Source organism: Chelonia mydas, chromosome 7 (assembly GCF_015237465.2).
Source record: "Chelonia mydas isolate rCheMyd1 chromosome 7, rCheMyd1.pri.v2, whole genome shotgun sequence".
In the NCBI taxonomy this organism is placed as follows: domain Eukaryota; kingdom Metazoa; phylum Chordata; order Testudines; family Cheloniidae; genus Chelonia; species Chelonia mydas.
This window is the reverse complement of record NC_057853.1, coordinates 78,592,870-78,618,325: the sequence shown is the minus strand read 5'-3', so window position 1 is coordinate 78,618,325 and position 25,456 is coordinate 78,592,870. Positions and strand designations below refer to the sequence as shown.

General features: G+C 40.1%; 1 long non-coding RNA gene across 1 annotated transcript; it reads right to left on the bottom strand.

The window, feature by feature from the left end:
- Window positions 1-215: 215 nt before the first annotated feature.
- On the bottom strand, window positions 216-23,754 carry LOC122466510. Its single transcript, XR_006292104.1, has 3 exons — window positions 23,677-23,754; window positions 12,717-12,808; window positions 216-1,421 (listed from the first exon to the last, which is right to left on the bottom strand). It is a non-coding gene; the product is annotated as an uncharacterized LOC122466510 (long non-coding RNA).
- Window positions 23,755-25,456: the final 1,702 nt, after the last annotated feature.

Sequence of the window (25,456 nt, the reverse complement as noted above, 5' to 3'; positions counted from 1 at the left end):
TAAAGAAAAGGAGTTTTAAGAAAAGAGTATGTTTTCACTGCTTATTTTCGTCCACCATAGTGTCTAAGTCCATGTTTGCTGGTATGCTTTACTTTTAAAATACACAGGCAGTGTGCCCACACATGCTTAATAAGAAGAGCATCATGGAGAAAAGATCGGCAGGTATATTTATAGACTGCAAGTACCAAAAAGAGATGAGTTTTTAATCTATGTGCTTTATTTGATGTAAGTTACAGTTCCACAGAGTGACTATTATTAAACCACCATCTCATTGCTTAACAACTCTGGCTGCATTTGTATTCTCCATTCTTTTATAACATCAGTTATCTATATCTGACACCGCTATTATAAAATAACACTGATGGCCTCTGAGAGAAGACATACGATGATAAAAGGGACATTGGCTGAATATTTCTTTAAATCATTTGGTACAAGTTGAAATCTGTGTGAAAATATAGCAAATTACAGTGTATCTGGAACCAAACCGCAGCCCAGGGTATTTTGATTCAGATCTTCTGAATCCAAATGTCAAAGCTTACTTTTGGGGCACCCCTGCAGAAATTCAGAATGCAAGCTCTGACCCATTTAGCTTGCCGTAAATGTATTATATGTATATTACAGGAGGTACCTAGAAGGCCCAAACAAGACTTGGGGCCCATTGTGCTAAGCACTGTACACAAACATCTAGCAAGAGTGACACAGCAAGGAACTGAAACCCGGCCTCTCAAATCTCAGGCTACTACTGCATCTTCTTTTCTGTCTCACCAGTGTCAGCAAGGTGCAGTGGAAATCCTCCAGTGAAATAACATATAATACTGACAAGAAGCAACATTAACATATCCCAGCTGTAGTTTACATATTTAAAGATGTACAAATCATCAAAAATTAAATGTATGCTCAGTGCATCCACCAAGATCAGGGGCATGTCCTTCCTCTGCTTACAGAATATTAACCAGCCAAAGAAAAGTTTTATATAAGACCTAGCCCAATAGACATCACTTTCTTCCTGGCTGGAAAATGAGAAGTCAGTCTCAAAGTTTAAAAAAAGGTGTGGGATGGGGGGGAATATGGGCAAAGGTTTATCACCTCCAGTCACTCTGAAGGACCGTTACAGTAAGATTCAATTTTTTTTTTAATGTGACGGAAGCCCTCGCTCTTAACCAACCAGCAATCAGAAGAGGTGGTGTTTCTCCCACACCCCCACATACATTTGTAACTATTATTTGTTAGCTCAGCGCATCAGTTTTGTCATCACTCAGAACACCCAGCCATTGTGTTTGGATGGCTTTGTTTTTCGTTTGGTGCCACTAAATAGCAGGTCATCATTTCCTTTGAAAGCTGAACTGTCATAGAGCCAACATCTGCAGCTTTCCAGGGCTTGCACAGCTCAGGGTCTCTGATGCTTTCCGTCTGACCTGTGCCTATGGTTGAATAAGTGAAGCAGTTAACAAACAAGCTCTATCATTACTCAAACAGCTTTCTTTTAAAATTCAATGAAATAATACAGCCTATACGATGTAGATGGAATTTTTCATTTTTTAAGCACATGGTACAAAAGGAAGCGTGCATAATCCAGTTCTGTGAATCCAGTGATATTTTTCTTTAACAAATAATTTGCCTGTTTCAGTCTTCACCAGGTGTTGTCATGGTTTCCTTCAGTGTTTAATATTTTTAATTAGAAAAAGCCACAGTCTGCCTGCTTAGGCCGCGTAATACTTTACTCTGTAAATTTTCCCAATGATTTCATTCCTCCCTAAACACAGTGAGCCATTGCTAATAAACACAATTCCTCTGGGTTCTTTGTCTCGAAATAAGTTTTATTTCTACCTCTTTTACTCGTCTTAGGGCCTGGTCTACCCTACAAACTTATGTTGGTGTCAATACGTTGCTCACGGATGTGGAAAAGTCAACCCCTGAGCAATGTAGTTATACCGATCTAACCACCAGTGTAGGCAGGAGGTTATCCTATCAACATAGCTACTGCCTCTTGGGGAGGTGGAGTACCTACACTGCTGGGAGACGCTCTCCCAACGTAGTGCTGTCTACACCAGGGATTAGTTTGGTATAACTACGTCGCTCAGGGATGTGTAAAATCCACAGTGACACAGTTACACTGCCAAAAGTTTGTGGTATAGATCAGGGTATAGGAAGAGCAAAAGAGGTAGAAGTGAAACAGTGATTTCAGAGACAAAAAAATGTAGTTATACCAACACAAGTTTGTAGTATAGGGCTCAAGGTATAACTCGGGTGTGCCACTAATCTGACTCCTGTCCACAAACAAAAAATTCAAGCTGGAAGAAAGTGGTACTTTAAACCTGAGCTAGGTGGGTGGGTGCGGGAGCTGGAATGTTTCTGAACCACCAACTATTAATGCAAAGGGGATGTGCAGGCGAGTTCCACTACGCATCACTCAAGTGCTGTTTCACAGTGGTGGTCACTTTCATGCAAGCCAGGCTAGCTTGAGTGCAGTAACTTACACTAACTCTTGCAGTGAAGACAAGCCTGAGTTGGGAAAGGTGCCAATTATTTGTCCCTGTGCTGGTATCCTATGTCAGTTTAAAATTTCTGTAGCTCTCTTAAATGTCTTCTTGTTCTAGCTACTTTGCCTGGGTCCTCTATTGTAGAATTTAAGAAAGGTGTGTTTATCCAACAATGTTTTATGAGGTTTAAATAAGCTTTAGAAATTATTTGAAGTCTTTATCAGCTGTGAACAGTAAAATTCCATGCTGTCACACCTCCTTTCATTGCTGGAGGCTTGTACTTAACCTTGGTGCACAACCTTACAGTTTAAAATATCGTCTTGGCTGTACATATGGTTGAGGGGGCCAGTAGCTAGATAAATTAAAGTCTAACACTTAGGTTTGTTATCATTTGTTTTGTTTTCTTCATATACAAAAAACCTCACTACTGCAAAAGGTGAACATTAGTATGACATTAATTCACTGTCTATTGATCAGCCCCTCTCCACCCCATGAGAATGTGTTCGGTAGCATAGATTTTATATTTGTCTGCAATACCTCATCAAAACTAGTTTCCTTAAAGAAAGAGCAACACAAGTACATAATGTTTCATATAACAAAATCCTAATGTCTAATTTTAAAAAATCTCTTCAGTTCAGGAGCCTAACAGTAGTCAGTGGAGACCCTGGAAGAAGAGCTCTGTGTGAGCGGGACACTTGTCTCTCGCCCCAACAGAAACTGATCCACTAAACGATGTTTCCTCTCCCACTTTGTCTCTAAAATCCTAGAACCCAACATGGCTACAACAACACACACGGTGGTGTCAGGAGTCTCTTTACATCCAGTTTACAGAAAAGCAAGAAAGAATACATGGTTCACCAGAGAATCACGGAAGGATACTGTATCAATCATATTCCCTGTCACTTGAGGTAAATGGTTTGGCACTCCTATTAACTATGCAAAGTTACAGACAGCAAACAAACTACCCTGAGACTAGTATGATCCTTCCTGTCCCCTTTGCAACAGTGACTCCCAGGTTACAGCGTGAAGGAGAAGAGGGATCTCCTGTATATCCTGAGCCGACAGTTCTAGTAGTTTTGAAAACCAAATAAACATTATGCCTGCCATAGCTGTACCTGTATTTTAATAAGTTAATGCCTACCTGTATCTGTGAGCTACATGTTCCCTTGGTCCTCTACCAGACTGGAAATAAGGCATACATTTTTGACAGTGAGGGTAATTAACCATTGCAACAAATTACTAAGGGTTGTGGTAGAATCTCCATCACGGACAATTTTTTAATCAAGATGAGATGTTTTTTCTAAAAGATCTGCTCTAGGAATTGTTTTGGGGAAGTTCTATGGCCTGTGTTACACAGGAGGTCAGACTAGATGTCTTAATGGTCCATGCTGGCCTTGGAATCTATGTATAATTTTGCGAAGTATAATCTTACTAGGTAATAGACACTGCTTAATAGCACCAAGTCCAGACACAGGGGCTGCCAATAAAAAGTTTGCATTTGCCAATAGTGTCCTCACAGTGATATCTGAGATATGGCAATTTAACCTTATATTAAGAAAAGCATATAACTGCTCCAATTTTTAGCAAATATTGATTTTATTTAATGGTTTTTTGGTCAGGTATGAGTAAAACAAGTAAGAGGAAGGGATGGCTGTGGGGAAGCCATAGGGTTAAAATGACTTTTTTTTCCTCACAAGCCCTTATTGAATAACATCCTATTACAATTACATGGGAAAAAGCCCTTGGGCCCAGATTTTAAAGGTGCTTAGGCGGTGCTGCGTTCGCTGTTGCAACTCCCGATTTAAGAGCCTAAATCCCAGGCCTCTTAACATTCTTCACACATTAACATGGGAAAGTCACTGTGAATAGAGCCAAGTATATATTACGCCCCAATTATGACAACAACAATAGTTTTATTTATATGCCATCCTTTAGCTCTATAATAGCTGTTACCCATTAAAGCAGTCATGGTGCTGCTGTACAATAGAATAAAACTACTATAATAAAAATGTAATCTTCTTCTGAAATTGTCGAATAAAGTGTGATTTAAGAGAACACTGGTAAAGTGATTACATATTAATTAAAAAAATCAAATAGAAAATGTCCAGATGACCTACTTCTTTGTTTCTCCCTTACAGGATATAAAATGGTTCATACTTTGTTTTCATGTCTTATTTTTTAAAGCAACATTTTATTTGTGAAAGTAACAAAATTTGACTGACTGATGAAGAGTGTGTGGATCTTGGGAGGGGGCTTGAAGAACTGAAGTGAACAGATTTTTGAATACATAAACTTTTGTGACGGTACAATGCTAATCTTAGCCCCAAGAAGTGTTCTCGTCTAAGTGTACCAAACATAAACTGACCGAAAACGTATGTATACTTTTGCTATTTAAAAAGTCTCTGAATTTCTACAGCAGAGAAATTAACAGAGGAAAGATGACCTTGTGGACTGGGCCTCCAAATATCTGAGTTCTATTCCAGACTCCAGCTTGCTAGAAAATGTTCTTGTAAAGGGCCCTCCCACATTTGCAGGAGACAAATTGCATGACTTGTGCATTTTTTAATAATCTCTCATTTATAGGCTTGGAAATGTCTATTTTTTTTCTCCATTGGCAAAAATGATTGACTTTAAATAGGTAGGAGATTTCACAGGTGCCCTGTCATACATGGACCACACCTCTTCTGGAGTCTCATGTACCTCTGTCAATCTGGCCTACATTGTGAGAAGGCATTTGCCTTTTTGGTATCAGTTATGTAACAGAAGGTGAGACATGATTTTACACAGCTGAATATATCCCTGTGGCTCAGTGTCTGTGGGCAGACTGTGCCTCTCCAGCACAGCCCCGCACTGAGGTAGGGTAGGGTGGGAAGTGGGTGTGGCACCGCACCGCTCTAGTGACCACACTGAAAGCAGCTTGTCTCAGAGAGGCAAACTGTTACCTGGAAATCCCTGCTGGGGGGAAGTAAACTGCCTCCCCCTTTCAGAGGTGCAGCATACTCCCCTTTACATAGCTGGCCTGCTCTGCTGCTGATGCACAGATGAGGGGACAAAGAAATAGCCATGACTCGGCCTATTCTCTACCCCTCCCCAGCCAATTAGTGGGACCACATGTCTTTGAGGAAGAATTTCAGTATCAGGTCGGCACTCCTCTGACGGCTCTGGATGGAGTTCTGGGTAGACCTCACACAACTCAGGGAAGCAATGGAAAGAGGAGTTCTTTACTCCCTTTCTTCCCTCACCTGGGAGCCCACATAAGGGTTAGCCGTAGTGTAACCCTATATTGTCTCTGTCATGAAACAGTTCCTGATTCCAGACCATTCCTCCTAGATTATAAATTGTCCCTGGAATTTTTACAGCAAGGGTTGAGCTGCACATGCTGGAGACTTCCATAGCACCTTGTAGCCATCTCAAATCAATTAATATACAGTGTTTTCCATTACCTCTATTAATTTCTGTTAGAAGCCCTAATGGCCTAATCCTGCGTTCTTTGCAGAACTCTCGTGGCCATTATTCAGACTTGCCCAAGCAATGCAAGATCAGGCCCTACCTCTGCTGCTGCTAACCTAATTTTTTGTGCTTTTTATACTATGTTTCATATTCAATAACAACCTTCACACCATACAATTACATATTTAAAAGCACTTTAAAGTAAAGGCATGCTTCCGGGGGTGGGGGGAAGAGAATGAGCGGGAGTGCAGTAGGGCTTGAATATAATATAGTAAATATTCAAATGTTAAGATTCTAGCTGCCACAGCAGGCTGCCTATTTACACAGCAGCCGCTGAAGTCCCATACATTTGGAACGTACTCGCTTTCACAACCTCCTACATTTTTAAACACAACTGAATCCCATCAGTCAGTTTGTCCTTTACTGTCAAGAGAGAGACTGGGATTCTAGCTCCAACACTGCAGGCAAAAATTATTACAACGTGTGCTAGTCTGTAAACTCCTTTCAGGATTGCCACGAGGCAAAGTGAGGATAATACTTAGTCCTGCCTCAGGGCAGGAGACTGGACTAGGTGACCTATCAAGGTCCCTTCCAGTCCTACATTTCTATGAGTATATGCAGTGATTCGAGGACTGAAATTTTGGTTTGACAAGCAATACTAGGCTATTCCTATAGGGCTAGTTTAGCCCATTCTTCTAACATAATTAAAACACAGCAACAACATTTGATTTGGGCCCCAGTAAGACTTCCTCTGCTCAGCTGGGCTCTCCCCTACTGGGCCCTGAACACTTCCAGGGTGGCCCCCTATGAGCCTGTGATCCCCTCCCCACACTTCTTTCAGCCTCATTTGCATGTATTGATCATGAACCTCATCTTGTCCAACTCCTTTCCTCCCACCCAAATAGCTTCACTGCACCTCTGCCTCCCTGTCCCTCTCGATTTCTCTTCACTCCATATTTTTTAACCTCTCGTAATCACTCATTTCACTACAGCATGCTCCTCACAAAAAACTCTGGGGCCAGATCATTAGCTGCTGTAAAGCATATACCCCTCTTTGACTTCAGTGGAGTACATATTTAAACCAGCTGATGGTCTGGCCCTATAATTCTAGCCATTTACGTATGGAACAATGTCTTTGATAGAAAATTTTATGTACTGTGTATAGCCAAAGCAGATTGCCACCTATTGTAATTGTAGCTCTTCCCCCTCAACGTGTTACTCCCTTAATGTGCTTTGTCTAATTTCAGCTTGTAAGCTGCTCAGGAAAGGGTGTCTTGCTATTTGGTTGGTATACTACCTCCAAGCCTGCTTTGGACACTGCATTGTAAAATAATCAATATTGCTGTTACGTAAAACCCAGCTCCGGTTTGTTGTGGGAAGGGGCCCAAATCCAAATTCTGATTTGCAAATGCTCCATGGAATTTGAGGAAATTTAAATGTGAAGCAAATTCTTCCTCTCTTCAATTAGATCCCCTAACAAAGCCTCTGCTGCACAAAGTCTCAATTCAAGTCTTTGTATACCTGTCCCTTCTATCTTGGTGTTATGGCTCTGGTTTTGAGAGGGTGCTGGAGGACCACATTCCTCCTGGACATAATGTGGTAGCTACTGTAGTTCTTCACCAGTGGTAGACCAAATATAGGTAGGAATTTGTGGTTTAAGGTCCCACACTCTAGCTGGCTAATACTGATTTGACTCCTTCCTTCCTGTTTGCTAGAGGGTACAAAGAATGCCACTGTAATAGGGATTGTCCCCACCAAAGAAAGTTTTCCCTCCTTTCCCTTTCTTCCGGCTATATTTCAAACAGATTGCCTCAGTTCATGAAAGTCAGCTGTATCCCCCTATGCCTTGCCCATCGCAAGGCCAATGCTAAAATATCAAAACACAAAATATGAAGGCCAACGATGCGGCTCTTCAAAGGAGAAAGTACCAATTGATTGTATGGTCTACTGAGCCAGGCGGATGGTGATGGCACATCCCCAAATCTGTTATTATCATAATGCCTGGGCTGAAAATACTGTTAATTAATTTTCTACATCACCAACAGCTGAGCACCAAAGCTGAGAGCCAACAACAAATGACACAAAGTACACACATAAATAATTCCTCCCAATGTCTCCTGAACTATCACAGAAATGTGCAGCAAAGTAATGAAGATGATGAAACATGTTCCCAAGTAAAATAACCTCTCCAACATTCCATCTGGACTATTGAACAGACCTGAATTTATCTTTACACAAAGAAATGAATTAAAACTGCACCACCTTCATGCAGAAATGGCAGCCTGGCAATTTGGGTGAGGGAGCAGCTCACAACTGTCACTTTTCCCTCTTCGGCCCATCCTGCACTTGTGTCTCTTCCATCTCCTCCCCACAGAGCACCTTATTATCTCTGTCCTCTCCTTACCAACATCTCCACTCAGCCTGTTACACATCATGGGCAGGGCTGGATTAACCCATCACTGGGCCATAGGCCAACATACACTTCTGGTCCCCTCTTGTGTCCAGCTAAACTAGATGCTCACACATAGAATGCATGCATTCACAGTAACCCTGTTATGGCCTGCACAGCTGCACTAATGATCTATTAATCCAAGCACATCCAGCTCCTGCTACACCAATATTCTTTAGCTAACCCTCTCCTATCCATGCCAATGACTGGCTCCCGCTGCACAGACTCTGCCCTATTAACCCCCTTCGTGTCTAACTGCCCTGCCAGGGCTCCAAAGAGTGAGCATTTTCCTACAAAAGCTAAGATAAATTGAAAGCAAGCTAACCAAGTTTTGCTACAAAGTTCCTATCCATGAGCTTAAAGCTCAGAGGTTATTTTGTCCTGTGTTTGAAGAAAGGAAGCATTTACATTGATAACGTAGAGGTGGGCCTGAACCACCAAGATTGGACCCAGTACAGTATGGTTTAATTACAATTTCTCTCTTATGGGCAGAAATCATAGTATGTTTTTATATTACTTACTTTTAAAAATATCATCCAAAAAACTTCATTAACAGCGTTAATAGATATTAGATTATTATATAAACTCACTGAAACCAGATAACTGTTAGGCAATTTGCAAAACACCAGTACGGTTTTCATGTAATCCAGTCACTGTATCCTAGTTATTAGATTTTCCACTTGCTTTTGCTTCCTATATTTTTGACAGTTGACTATAGTTTGTCTCTGTAAATATTACAAATCACCCTCACACCAGATGTGTCACACACTATACCATTCAAATGTTGGTTTATGCTTTGAGGGGAAAATATATTTCTAAATCTTGGCTGAAATAACGAGGATGAGTAAATTTGGGGTTTTTTCATACAATAAAAAATGGGTTGGTGTCTGAGCCAACAATGATGACCACTTGGTCGGACGCGTGATAACATCCATTACCTTCCTGAAAAGAATGACATGATGTCTCATGCTGCATTGTCTCATGACGAGCTGAAACCATGATTTTCATAGACAAGAACTTTCATGGGTCTGCCTGTGCTGTAATCATTATAGTTAATTAAGCACATACCTAAGCGCTTTGCTGAATAGGGATGGATTTAAGGATGCACTTAAAGCAGAGTAAGTGCTTACACACTTTGCTGAATCAGGGCCAGGGTGCTGGAATATTTATATAACAGCCTGTCTCAAGTAACCACTCCCGAGCCTGGCAAAACATGGTTGCCTAGTAGAGATGACGTTCAACTAAAAGTCAATCCAAGCAGAAAACTGCTGGAAGCCTGGAGGCTAAATTGAGTGGTAGTTGCTGACTAAGGTTTCACGATTGGGGATGGTCCTTAGGGCAAGTTTTACAGCATGTAGGAACTCATTTCTTTTACATACTGATTGTGCACGTGCTGCACACCTCATATTGAAACATGTCAGAAAACCTTGATCCACATTTGAACCTCCTTGGATTAGCTGTCATATGTCTTAGGTAAATGTGATATTAATAGAAAAAAAATGATGTATTAGTTTGATTTCTGTAGGAAAAATGTAGGGAAAAGCCATTTTTGTATATTTTTAGTATTGCTGAAATCACAGAATATAAAGAATTAAAATATAGGCCAATCTTAGCCCGTGATCGAGGTGTAATAACTTTGATTTCCACCTTAGTTTTCTGCTTTTGACATAACCTATCAAATTGGCAAAATAAAGTCTCATTTGCAAGCCCTTGCAAAAATGAAAAAACCCCAACACATTACTTATCAACCTCGTTAGAGACAAACTCTAGTCTAAAAAGCCTGTAATTAAAAAAAAATGTGTACACTACAAGATAAATAAATATTCATATAAAAAGCTTTAAAACCTGGGAAGAATTTGATTAGGGTATTCATACTTGAAACGGCCAATGTGAAGTAGTGCACCTTTGTGACTGTCAAGCAGCAGTGTTTCCTAAAAACCTGAGTCAGAAGAAAGCAAAAATTCAACACAGCTTTTCACTGAACAAGCCAAACAAAGCACTTGAAAAAAATCCTCTCATTCAGTCTTGACTATTATGGAGGCCAAACTGATTTCTGGCTGGTCTCATCTCACATAATAAAAATGATTACATCCCTTTGATTATTCCAATCCCCAGGTTTGGAGCATTTGTTTAAAAACTTGGGTGGAAACTTTGAAGACAACCTTTTTTCCTAGAAGTTTCTGTTTGAACAACTACCTCTATTTTCCTCCTGTTAAGCTGTTAATCAATGTTTCATCACCTTTTTAAAGGCTTTTATATTTATACCCTTCCAAAATGCCTATTGTTTATATAAAACACAAATTAAGTGGAGATATTCTAAAGACTCATGGAAACATTCATAGAATATCAGGGTTGGAAGGGACCTCAGGAGGTCATCTAGTCCAACCCCCTGCTCAAAGCAGGACCAATCCCCAACTAAATCATCCCAGCCAGGGCTTTGTCAAGCCTGACCTTAAAAATATCTAAGTAACTACTACATTAACTACTCCTGTCTATCAAGTGGTGTTAATTGTGACCAATTTGAAATGGTCCAACTTTTGGGTCTAGTCTTGCAAAGGTTTAACACTGTGACAAGTCTCATGAAAAGTCAATGGGGTTATTCACTGCAGTAAGCAGAGCACGTGGTAGTAAGTAAACGACTGCAGGATTGAGACGTCCCTGCTGTGGATGAGTTTTTAATATTGATGTTCTGAATTTAAACTGTAATCCAAATTGCATTCCCTCAGCACACCAAAACCCTGAGTTAATGCATACTTAATATACTAAAAACAGATGTGCTAAATAATGGGTGGCCTTATGCACCCAAGAGATTTGTATCAGTTTAACCAAATCAGTTTAGAAACGTATTTAGTTAAATCAGAACAACCCCTTTGTCTGGAGCCCCTTACTATGGACTAAGAGTGCCTTATATCAATGTATCTTAAATCGGTAACAGCTGAGGATCTGGTTTCCCTTGTTGTATTATAATGAAAATTACCACCCATATAAATAAAATACTCTGAATGAACAGGGAGTGCTACAGCAGTACCGTGCAATTGATTCAGCCATTCAAACTTAAAGCATTACCAAGTCCACTGCATACTTTTAAACACACCAATCCCACAAAAGTTATGGAATAAACTGTAGTAGAGACAACTAGCTACTGTATCAAAAGACCATCTGCCTGCTTTTAGCATGATTATGCAATACTATATGTAAAATAGCCATTAATGTAACCCTAAAAAAATCTTGTAAATCCATAAAAGCAGACAGGCACATCTTTAATTCACCCCCATAAAGTCTGACTCTCAGAGGAATAGGTGATTGCATACAGTATGACAGTGGACTAGATTGTGCCATTTAGGTACAGCCCTCAGTAGGGTACAGTGTGCAGCTGCACTGGCCCTAGGGAAGCTCAGGAAAGGATTGGGACTGTGTGTGCGTGTGTGTGTCTCTCTCTCTCTCTCTCTTTCTCTCTCTTCTGTTGCCTTCTCATACCTCTTCAAGTGCCAGGGGCAATCTCAATCAGTCTGAAGCTTCCAATTAATCTATAACCATTGAGATGTAATTTTTGTTTTCTTTTTGTCTTATCTTCAGAGATCTTAAGGACAGAACATAGCATTATGATCATTTAGTGTGACCTGCTGCATAACACAAGACATAGAATTTCACCCAGTAATGCTTACATCAAGCCCATAACTTTGGGCTGAGCTAAAGTGTTTATTTAGGATTTGTTAGAAAGACATCATATCTTGAGTCAAAGACTCCACAGGATGGAGAATTTACCACATCCCTAGGTAAGTTATTCCAGTGGTTGAGAACCCTCACCATTAAAAATTTGCACCTTATTTTCAGTCTGTTTTTGTCTAGCTTCATCTTCCAGCTATTGAATATTGTAGATCTTCGTCTGCTAGATTAAAGAGACCTCTACGGTCAGAAATCTTCTCCCCTGTAAGTATTTATAGACTGTGATCATCCCCTCAACCTTTTCTTGGATAAACTAACTAGATTGAGCTTCTTTTCTCTCTCACCAGAAGGCAGGTTTTCTAGACTTCAAATGTTTCTTAGCGTTCAAAATTACAACCTTTTGCTCTACTTTCATATGAATCACTGTTTTAAGCAATATTTCCATCTCTTATCATATAAGAAACCTTGCATTAACAATGTGGTTCATCTGCATAAGTGTTTGCAAGATAGAGGGCTAAGTGTATCCACTCTACCTAAATATATTGTTGCCCCTCTGCCGAGTGGTAGCACATCTCTGGGGCATTACAGGGCAGCTTCCCAGTGGAGGAGAACACAGTGATACAGAGTGAGTATAATCCTAAACGTAACTTGTTTTATTTACACATACATACCAGTCCTGGAATAGAGATAGCCACAAACAGCATGCAGAGAATCTTCTTTCAGGAATCTTAGCCCAACACCAATGATCCATTCCCATGCAATTCTGTCTCAAGAATTGACTCCAATTAGAGACCAAAGTAGAGAGCAAATTCTCCTGCTGCTCACACAGCTCCCTTTTCCCAGAAGTTTGCATAACCAAAACTGGCAATACCACAGAATATCGCTCCATGACTAAACATTTGCTCATTATGGATAAGACTCTGAAGACTATGTGTAATGGTGCCACCTGGTGACACCTGCCATAACAATAAGATTTATTTTGACAGGATGTTACTGATACTCCTCTCTCCCTCCCGCCTTCCCACATCACAGCCTGTTAATTAATATGATGTCTGATAAACTCACATTTTCTGATTTGGTAAAAGGGATTTACCTTTTATAGTACATATAATGCAGTTTTGGAGAGCTGAAACTTGGATAGAGATGAAGAAGCCCAAAGAAGATGCAGATTTAAAAAATATTTTCGTTTGACCCATGATGGGCTGTTTGTTAAATTTAAAATAGTCTTTCATTCCATAGGATCCCAAAAAAACTGACACCCAGTATATCTTAATAAGAATCAAGGTAACTAGATAAATACACTAATTACAATATCTACATTAGTTAAAATAGATATATTTTTAAGGATGCATAATCTGAGTATATGCCTGAGATCAGAGCTCTGAGTTCCATTTTCCAAGCTCTGATATTAGATTACCGAGTTTCTTTAGATAAGTCTCTGAATATTTGTACCATAGTTTCCCCATCTATAAAAAGGGGATAACAATATTTACCTTTCAGATGTGGTAAGGATAAATTGATTAACATTTGAAAATCACTTTGAGATCCTAGGAGTAATAATGATACAAGTAGTTAAAAATTCTGGTGGGCGAGCTAGCACTGAGGTAAGAATATTTTAAAATGTTGAAATACGACTTTAATGTGTGCCTCTGGCACAATGGAACTCTCTACAATAAAGATAAATCTAATCTGTGCAGGTGACAGAACTTTTTCAAGGGCTGCTCCAAGATTGTGGAATTAACTTTTCCAGAACAAAGGACCATCACAAACCTTGCCATCTTCTACTGCAAGTGCAAGGCACATTTCTTTGACCTTACTTCTCTAATATAAATACACAGTTACATGCATATTTAAAAACAAACAAAACCCTACCAAACAAGACACTCCACTGCACATGCTTCTCCCAGGAAAGAGGATGAAACAACAAAACACAAATGATGGATGTGCTCAACGGAAGGTACTCATACACTATGGTGATGAGCACTGTATGATAACCTATATGGAATGGAATAGAATAGAACCACACTATGAAAAGATTTTTGTGACAAAGCAGTTCTGGTAAGGTGAAGCACTTTGCATTTCTAAAATAAGCCTAACTGCATAAACAATATCTGTCCTGGGTGATGAAATGTACAAAGGGCCAGACTTTTAGGGGGGCTGATTTAGAGAAGTGCTGAGCACCCACAATGCCAATGAATTCAACATGAAATGAAGGTGCTCAGGGTCCCTAAAAACGCTGGTTTCCATTTCTGCACCATATTTACTTGAAATTGCAATTGGTGGTGTTTCGATGTCTAAGTGCTGCTCTCTGACATCAGTTGCACCCCCAGAGAATTGTAATTTGGAGCAAAATGCTTCCCACCATTATTCGCATTCACAAAATTTCAGTCACTAAAAAAGTGAGGCAAGATTAAGGGTTTGTCGTCATTTCATGTGGCTCTTCACTAATCTGAGGCGCAAGCATGACCCCATGGCCTAAGGCAGTATTCAGCCAGGGAAGTCTCCGGAGTTTCCTGGAAACTGTGTTAGGAAGGGAATCCTCACAATTCTCACTATGTCGGGGGTGGCCAAACTTACTGACCTGCCGAGCTGAATACAACAAGCTTCAAAAATTCGAGAGCCGGGGCGCACCTGCAGGGGCTTGTGTTTCAGCCCCTCTCCTGCTGAAGCCCCAAGCCTGGCAAGCATGCCCCACAGGGCTGAAGTCCCGAGACTCCCTTCCCACTGGGCAGAAGCCCCCACCCCAGCACCCCGCTGCAAGGCAGAAGCTCTGAGCACCCCCCCTACCCAAGTATGGTAGGTGGAGAATGGGAGGGGGGCTCCGTGAGCTGCACTTTAACTGTAAATTAAAGTTATTCTAACATGTTATCTTTTTAATATCTTTGAATATGGGAGTAACATAAGAATTCTGGTAATGAGGATGACATTCCATAAAAACCAAAGTGGTGTGAGAGAGTTTAAAAAAAAAGAGATGTAGTTTTCTGGTAAAAATAAAAATTACAAGAGGTAATATGGCTATTAATAAGGATATGGAGGGTTCTGATTTGATGAAGATAGGGGAGTATATGAAACGTATGGCAAAATAAGGCTGTTGAGGAAACAAAATCAAAATAGAGTTGTTCTAATGTATTGGTGAATTTCAATTCAGAGCTTTCATGCAGTTAGTGTAAAACACATTTCCAACAGAGATATGAAAGCAATAAAAGAGAGTGCACACACATGAAAAGATGGAAGAGTAAACTCCATGGTGCTTACTTCTTGAGCACTATCTAAATCTGAGAGGAATTACCTTCAAGTAGAAATAGAATGGGGGTATTTACATTTCATATGTACTGGTTTGTGAACAATATTCACCATGATCAGCAATCACAACCCCCCCCCCACCCTCCCTTTTAAATATACTGGACCAGAATCATCTTTGCCTTGCAGTCTGTGTACTCCTTTATACCTGTGTAAAGTAGGTGTAAATCTGCTACCAAATCAGAATCCTCCATTCTCTCATGCTAGTGGTAGCACATGTAAATGACTACACAAAGTATAAAGCAGTAAAGAATCAGCCCCCCTACACCACCATTTCATAGTTACATACACCACAGCAACAAATACAGACCTGAAGACAGATTCCTAACCTCAGTTACATGGATGGAAATCTGGAGTAATTCCATTGTCACCACTGGAGTCATTCCAGATTTACCCTGAGCAAAATGAAATAATAATCTGGCCTCTCGAGCCCAGAATCAGTTCAAACACTACCAAAGCACCTACAACCGATGAGCATCATTCTAGAAGTAAATGGATTAGATTTTTTTCAAAATGTAACAAATCACTGACATTTCTATGCATTACAATTTGGAACGGATCGACAACATATAGATCTTGTGACCAACATCTATATTTGGGGGAAAACAGCCTTTCATAATATATAATGAATAATAAAATAATAAATAATGCTTATCACTTACATAGTTAGAATGTCTTCCAACATGAATTAATTCCTTAAAATTGATATATCTCCAAAACCCCTTCGGAGAGTCAGACTAGTGATCTGCTTTAACCAATATCAGTTCAGATCAGTTCAATATTAGTCAGAACAGGTATAGTAAGCAGTTTTTCAGATGCATTATATGAAAGTCAAGGAGGATATGAACAATTCATCTGTGATATTTTTAGGTTATCATCCTCAGAATAATTCAACAGGCCACTGGATTTTTTCATAGAGTGTTTGAACTTTTATATGACAAAGATTCCCAACTATTAAAGGAAACTGTTTAGATGTAATATTTAGTAGCAAATTGGCACATTCCTAAATGAAATAATACAGGAATAAGCTAAACTATTTCTTGTAAACAGTACTGAAAGTCATCTCTAATAATACTAAACTAGACTAAATGAAACCAGTAAATTGGCCCAAAAAGAAGGCGTGTGCGAAAACTCAAAGGGTTAGTCTGGACGCCCTTCAGAAAGAGCAATGGAGTGGTTCTCAAACTATTAGACTGTGGAACACTTGCTGGTGGTGTGGCAGTGTGTCTCCACTGCATAATTCTGTGCAAAGACTTTCAGATCATTCCTTGTATTTGAGTCAGTTGAATAAGTATGTTGGGAAAATGTGCTTTTAGGATTCTTGTCCACAAGCATTTCTACTATGCTATACTCTTTTAATATTTAATTATTTTTTCTTGTATTAATGTTGAAATCCTGGAACCAGCCTTGCCAAATTGCTATGAAAGTTTACCAACGCAGACAGAAAGCTATTTATCTGTCCTTTGCCTTCTTAATTGAAGATAATGAAAATGCAAATTATATTTTACTCACCCTAGCCAAGAGGAATTTTAGAACGCTGCTAATCACCTAAAACCTGCCATACAGAGAGCTCCCACTAAAACAACGGGCAGTCTCCTATGTCCCACATTTCTTTGTGACATACTGGCTTTATTCTGAAGCTTCCTGATCTAAGATGACAGGTTTCTGTCAAGCAGCTGTTTTCTTCCTGCATCACTTGTAACTCACATTTTCCAGGCTTCATAATACAGGAAGTGACACCAGATTTCTACCAACATCTTTAAGTAATGGTCACCTTAAAAGATTTGGAAGCGCTTTTTAGAAATTCAATATTTAGCTGACCCCTACCTAGAACTCTTTAGTCAGAATTCTCTCTCCCTCCAATCAAGCCAGATGAGCCTTCGTCCCCCCAACCACATCAGTTTGGTACAAGTCTCCTCCTCCCAACAGAACCTCCACCTGTCCCAGTAAATAAATTCCAAATCCACTATCCACTTCTGCTTCCACCAGACCTAATTCTCAACATTTTCCTCATTGTCACTGGAATTCAATTTTACCTTCTTTTTACAAATGTGGCCAAGCAGGTCTGTTGACCTCTTTTCTAGGTTCCTGTGTGTTGTACATTATTCCTGCCCCAAAGAGCTCTCAATCCAAAGGGTAGAAAGATGGAATAACAAAAAAAAAAATCACTAGAGAACAAATACAGAGCATGCATAATGTTTGCAAGATCAGGATGTTTGATTTTACACAGAGCAAGTTATCATTGCCTAGGTAGCAGATGAATTGCAGTGGCCCATAATAGGATGATTTTTCTAATCTTGATTTTATTAAACATCATATGATTTATCATCAAAAACAGTATTTTCCTGATTATACTTTTTTTAAAACTTTTCATCTTTACACTTCTTTGCTGTGGGAGCAGATGGCAAATCGCATGTAAAATAAAATAAATTCAGAAAATGAATAGGAAAAATGTGTCATCTCCTTTAGAAATGGAAAATCATAATTAGCCTCCCCAATCGTGAATTATAATACCTCTTAATATGTAAGACAGTCAGCCAAATCTCAGAATAAATTGGGCATCTACTGAGAACTACAGAAAAAAAGAGGGAAATAACAAGCATCTAAAGCATAATTCACCTCTCATTCTTTTTGGTCTGTACAGCTGCAGACAAATACCCCTGAAAAACAGCTACATAATATTGGTTCAAATATGCTGTGACAATGAAAGTCTGTCCCATGGTTGGTGGGGAAAGCTGTATATTCTGCCCATTCTGTTGGTAATTGGGATCATGAAAATAGGGGGAGGAGACATATGGAGTCGTTGAGGGAACAGTTCCATTTCCTCCTTTTCAGTCATCCAGGGAAGTCATTCAAAAGGGGCTATATGACTAAAGGAGTAAAAGAAAAGGAGGACTTGTGGCACCTTAGAGACTAACCAATTTATTTGAGCATGAGCTTTCGTGAGCCACAGCTCACTTCATCGGATGCATACTGTGGAAATTGCAGAAGACATGATATACACAGACACCATGAAACAATACCTCCTCCCACCCCACTTTCCTGCTGGTAATAGCTTATCTAAAATGATCATCAAGTTGGGCCATTTCCAGCACAAATCCAGGTTTTCTCACCCTCCGCCCCCCCACAGACAAACTCACTCTCTTGCTGGTAATAGCCCATCCAAAGTGACCACTGTCTTCACAATGTGTATGATAATCAAGGTGGGCCATTTCCTGCAGAAATCCAGGTTCTCTCACCCCCTCACCCCCCTCCAAAAACCACACACACAAACTCACTCTCCTGCTGGTAATAGCCTATCCAAAGTGACCACTCTCCTTACAACCTGCATGAAAATCAAAGTGGGCCATTTCCAGCACAAATCCAGGTTTTCTCACTCCCCCACCCCCATACACACACAAACTCACTCTCCTGCTGGTAATAGCTCATCCGAAGTGACCACTCCCCCTACAATGTGCATGATAATCAAGGTGGGCCATTTCCAGCACAAGAGAAACTGCTGAATTGGAATTCATTTGCAAATTGGATACTATTAATTTAGGCTTAAATAGAGATTGGGAGTGGCTAAGTCATTATGCAAGGTAGCCTATTTCCCCTTGTTTTTTCCTCCCCCCCAGACGTTCTGGTTAAACTTGGATTTATGCTGGAAGTGGCCCACCTTGATTGTCATGCACAGTGTGGGGAGAGTGGTCAGTTTGGATGAGCTATTGCCAGCAGGAGAGTGAGTTTGGGGGGGGGGTGAGAAAACCTGGATTTGTGCTGGAAATGGCCCACTTTGATTATCATGCACATTGTAGGGAGGGTGGTCACTTTGGATAGGCTATTACCAGCAGGACAGTGAGTTTGTGTGTGTGGTTTTTGGAGGGGGGTGAGGGGGTGAGAGAACCTGGATTTCTGCAGGAAATGGCCCACCTTGATTATCATACACATTGTGAAGACAGTGGTCACTTTGGATGGGCTATTACCAGCAAGAGAGTGAGTTTGTCTGTGGGGGGGCGGAGGGTGAGAAAACCTGGATTTGTGCTGGAAATGGCCCAACTTGATGATCACTTTAGATAAGCTATTACCAGCAGGAAAGTGGGGTGAGAGGAGGTATTGTTTCATGGTGTCTGTGTATATCATGTCTTCTGCAATTTCCACAGTATGCATCCGATGAAGTGAGCTGTGGCTCACGAAAGCTCATGCTCAAATAAATTGGTTAGTCTCTAAGGTGCCACAAGTCCTCCTTTTCTTTTTGCGAATACAGACTAACACGGCTGTTACTCTGAAACCTGAGTAAAGGAGTGTGACTCTAACAGCCATCTGAAAAGGATATGAAGAGGGCCTACCTATCTTACCCCACTAACACAGTGATGGAAGAAGACAATGCCTCCGCAGATCTCCAGTGGCAAACTCCCTACCAGGATTGTGTGTACTTGATTGGATACAAGTACTTGATTGAATTCCCCTTGTGTGTACTTGATTGAATTCCCCTTGTAGACTCAGAATTAGAATTTTACCATGTTTCCCCTGACACAAACAGAACAGGAAGTATTCAGTCCCTTCACCATCAGGCTGCTATGTGGAAAGGTTATTTCAGACAGTAGGGCTTTAGGAAATACCAGAGATTGCCTGAGTTCTTGCAGAGGGAAGGGTATAATGTAAAAGAGTGCCAGACCCAGCATGTGTATTTTTAGCATGCAGGAGGCAGGGAATTTACATAGGTGAGGCTCCTCTCCCCCTTACTAAAAACCCAATCTATTCCTGAGAAGTTCTGCAGCCCTCTGCTGCACAGCTGCATTTTAAAACCTGTCTTTGTGCAGTGGGCCACCAACAATTCCTCTGGATAGACCACCCCACTGGGCAACCAGCATTTGCAGCAATCTTGAGTTTGTGTGTTCCAAAAGAACACCCTGAACAGATCCCACTACAAATGTGAAAGGCATGCAAATTCATTACTAGGAGGATAAAGTATAGTTAATGTCAAGAATTAATGTCATATTAAACCTACTGCAAAAAAGCCAATGCTCCAATATATTCAATTGTAAAAATCAAGACAATTAGTGATGTCCAAGCTGTGGGGCATGTCTGATGTCTGAAATCAGTAGCATTTTCCCTGTACTAGGTTGAGCTGTGATGTATGTTATTCCGACAGAGGAGTTGATCATCATCAGCACCTGGACTAAAAGTATCTATTGCACTGTATGAGTGTAAATTGCTTTGTTCTGGTACGGGTATTTAGTGAATTAGTTTAGTATGTGAGTTTATGTAATGTACAGAGATGGAGAATGAATTTTTCTTCAGTAAATTCTTTTCATACAAGAGTTTAAATTCACCCAGACTAATGCTATCTTCTTCCATAATTTTATTATATTTTATTGAAGAAAACTTGAAATATTTGAAGGGCCAGCTGAATGAATTATTAAATCCAGTTGAACTTTCATTTACCAATTATTGGCTATATTTGAGAGAGTGGATTTTTATAATGGAACTGGATGTAATGAAATTCATAAAATGAGGAATTGAAATGAATAAAATTGATTTTTCATCTAAAAATATATTTTCCCTTGACATCTCTCTCACTTTTTTCACTCTTTAGTGGGAATCACCAAGTTCCCTGTTCAAGATGTACCTAGCATCTACAAAGCTGAAATTGATTTTCCACTGGCCATCACAGTGCAGAAGCAGAGCTGACATGTTTATTGAACTATCTCCCCAGTTACTGTTTAATATATTTGTATGTATGCACATTTTTAAGTGATTAAAGTGATAGAAGGATCTACATTATCACTTATGTATTGATCATTTTCTATATATTATACACGTTCCAGGAGTATTTTACTGTATATAAGGGCTGTGTATTAAGGCTGTTTGTCTCGTGGTTAGAATAGGGTTCAGAATTACTGAAATCCATCCTCAATATTCCAACTAAATGTGTGAAATTGAGAAAGTCATGGAGACTTTGTGTGTCTCAGTATAAAACAACAACACCGACATATCACACGATTGATTTGTGAAATTTATGTAATTAACTTTGGTAAAGCATTTTGAAATCCTCAGATGAAAAGTGCAACATAACTATGATAATTATTTTTAAACATTTTTTTTTCTGGTGTTTTGGAACCAGATTTTTTACTCAAATATATGTAATAAATAATCAATTTAAAAAGCAGAACGTGTGTGTGTGGATTACTTTTATATAAGAGAGAAAGCTGAATTTTATTTTTTTTCTAAAGGTAGGTAGTGGAATTGTTAGGATAACTGGGGCATCTTTAGTGTTGCCTGCCTAACGTCAAGTAAAATGAAAAAAAAATACACCTGTTGATAAGTTACAAAAATACATATGCTTCTAGCTCACTTCACAGTAAAAAGAGCTTTTAATCAATACCGAATTCTTTGAAATATAAAAAATAGCGAGAAAAGGTGAACTCATGTATAATTTATTTCCATTTTCAAATATCCTAAGACACTAGTCCTCACAAGATGATACAAAGACTATAATGAGGGGAAAACGAGTGAAATGATGCCTTCACAATGGACAAGAGAGCAAAAGCTGAGCAACAGAGAGAAGGGATTTTAGTCAGATAGTTTACAAGTCTCTGTTTTGTTTTTTTGCTTTAATTTAGATCCACTTAATGTCAATAACTACTGAACATTTTGGAGAAATTTCCTCTTCGTTAAAATTCAGCATTTTCACCCCTACAATCACAGTGGGAGAGCTAACAACACAGCCTCTTCGACATTCAGGAAGCCCTCCCCTAGGGAAAACTAGAACTGGGCATAGACTCAGTTCTTTCAAAATCCTTGGCACACCTGTAAGAATGTGTGTGTGAACAAGGGACATAGGGTTTGGGGTGCTCCTTACTCATGCAAAATTCCCAGGGAATCTACTAGAAGTTTTGCTGGAGTAAGGAGTGCAGAAATGGAGTCATGATTTATCTACATGAAGTACTGATTGATTTAGAATGATTTTATGCAGAGGTCATGGACTGACAGGTAATGATTTTGAACAAGGAACTAGTGAAGATAAGGGGCTGATAATAAAAAATGTGGTTGTCTAACCAGTTGTCCCCAGGGCAGAATCATGTTTGGTATTTTTGCCAAGGAAGGAAGCACTGGCTGGTGATGAAGACTTAAGGAGGACAAGCTGAAGGATAATAGGTTGCAGTATAAATGGGATAGAAAATAACACAGAAAATATCAAAGTGGCCTTGTATAAATGATTCTGTCAGTGCTCTGAATCTTGTCTCTAGTTTAGTTTATTGTGTTACTGCATTCTCAGAAGGACATTGCTGAATTCAGAAAAGAGCTACTACAGTGGGAGATTTCTGAAGGCTTATCAAATAAAGGACTAAAAATGACTTGGACTGTTTATTTTAGAGATGTAAACAACAGGTGACATTGTAGAGATATGCAATATCAAGTGGTTTACGAGTTAACTAATGACTATTCTACTTCACTCTGTCCCATAATTTAAGGACAAGGGACCTCCAAGGTGCAATGTACACCTTCCCTCTTTATCTTTACCCCTGAGGCTTCATATAAGGTTTCAGAAAAATTTTTACTATAGCGGGGATTTCTATATTAATCCTTAAAGAGTACTTTCCTTTGGTCAGGGGTCTCAGCCTCAGTGGACAAATGCACCGTCATGGAATTTCATCAGCAAATACAAGAAGTTTTTATTCTGGGGGATCACAAAGAATTAGAGAGCATGGAATCTACTGGGAGAGAGTTAATTGGGGTTCAATATGGGGAGTGATGATTGACTAGGGAAAGACTGGAGAAGCGGAAGGACTTGCTTTGGCTGAGGGCAGGGTAAGACAATGATTGGTGTTGCAGAAGCATGGATAAGGGATAGAAAAAAGGAGATGTCAAAACAGTTAAATATCAAAACTATTCAAAGATTAAGCAATTATTCAAATCATTTGACTTTATTTGTCACTAGAAGCTGAGCATAAAACAAAGTTTGGTGTTTGGAAGTCCCCTTGTTATAATATACCTTGGCTTCTACTTAAGGAGAAGAAAGCCGTGAACAAATATATACCGCCTAATAATATTTCCGTTTTAGGTGGCACTCTGATTGTATCATAGTGCGATATCTGTGTAAAGACTTGAGCTATCTGTGTTACCCGGGGTTCTTTCAACCCAAAACTCTTGGAAACTTTTACTCTGTGCGAGGTGGTGTCAGGAAATAAATCAGGGGAGACCCAGACGTCAGACTGATAGATGGCTGGCACAAACAGGACAACCAACACAAGAGAGCTTTCACTTAAAGCTAAACTTTACTTAGTCTCAAGCACTTACACACATCCGCAAAAGGTTAGTAAAACACCCCCAACCCTTGATAATTACCAAAGCTGAGAGTGGCTTTCGAGTGACGCAGCGGCAGGCTTTCAGTAGCCAAATCTTCCGTCTGCCGGTGGGGACTGCAAGATGTATCCAGAGGGAGAGTCCAGAAGAGTCCAATTACGTCAAACTTTGCCCCCTTATTTACACATAAGTAATAGAATCACATGTCCCTTAAAGAAAATTTGTTAAGTAAGCAGTTTCAATGGTCAAGCAAGAGGTTCCTTCTGATTATTGATTAACCAGGTGTGGGTTTTTCCAGAGTTTGCAGCCTTGAGGCCCCAATAGACATTCCTGGGGCACATCCTACTCTTCTAAAATGCATGTATCAGCAATTTCAACACAATTCTTATCAGGAAGGACCCGGAGTCAAGCTGCCCTTTCTGTGGTACCCAAAACTCCCTCCCCTCCTGCCTTGGTCAAGCTGAGACTGCTGAATGGCCAATTTACAGCTGCTGACTTTGCTGCTTTTAGCAATAAGCCATAGTGGTTACCAGCACTTTACAGGTTTGCTGACATCTCCCCATACATCTGAGGCAACAACCCACAGAATTCATACGGTCAGTCTGTCTCAATCAAATCTGCTAATGTCTCTGAGGTTGCAAGGAAGGAGAGCTAATTACGGACAACATCAAGAAGACTGACATGTTTAATCCCTATATTGCTTGTCTTCAGCAAAAAAAGTAAATTACATCCAGATGCTTAACCCAAGTAACATTAACAACAAGGGAAAAGAAACACAAGCCAGACTAGGGAAAGAACAGGTGAAAAATAGTTTGTGAAATTAGATGTATTCAAGTCATAGTCATAGAGTTTAAGGCCAGAAGGGACCACCCAATATACTGACCTCCTGTATATCACAGGCCACCAACACCACCCAGCACCTCTACAATAAATCCAACAACAGAAATGAGATCAAAGTATCACAGCCCACAGGAGATTAGACTATTATGTGCCACAGCAGAGAATAGAAGGGGCCGAATGTTTTATGCTTCGTTGAGTCTGGCTCATCTGCAATATAAGGTCTCAGTCTGACACAAGGTGAATTGACAAACTCCAGCTTCATTGTGGATGCTTGCAAAATGCCTTCTTCACCCTATGGCTTCCCAGACACTTATATAAGAGGTGTCCCTTCCAAACAGTTCTCAGTATGCTGCTGGAAAGCATCTGCTAGAACTTTCACATTGTTACATTGAGATGCAGCAGAGCCTGAGGACACTAGAATGGGGGGGGGAGGGGAAGAAGGAGAATGATCAAGTGAGATATACCCAGACAATTATGTCAAGTGACCCACATCCACCTCCTACAGAAAAGGCAAAAAGAACCCAAGGTCACTGACAGTCTGACCTGAGAGAAAATTCCTTTCCTACTCCACATATGGCGATCAGTCTGTGCATGTCAGCTACAACCAGCCAGTCAGGCACGTGTGTGTGAGAGAGAGAAATCTCAGTGCCACTTCGGAGCCCTGGCTCTATCCGCCGAACATCCCATCTCCAGCTATGGCCATCCCTGATGCTCCAGAGGAAGGGGATAAAAAACCCTCCTAGAATACACTGTGTGTAGTGGGGGAAGAGGAATCCCTTCCTGACCCCTCAGGTGGCTGGCTGAAAACCTGAAGCATGAGCTGTTAGTAACATAAAACATAACCTGGAAGTAAGCCCCTGGGCTGCTGAGCCCTGCGTCCTACCGTCATAAGCATCTCCATCATACAATTACACCCAGAATTTTGTCCAGCTCTCTCTTGAAACTAACTACGTTGTTTTCCTCCACACCCCCATTGGGAGGT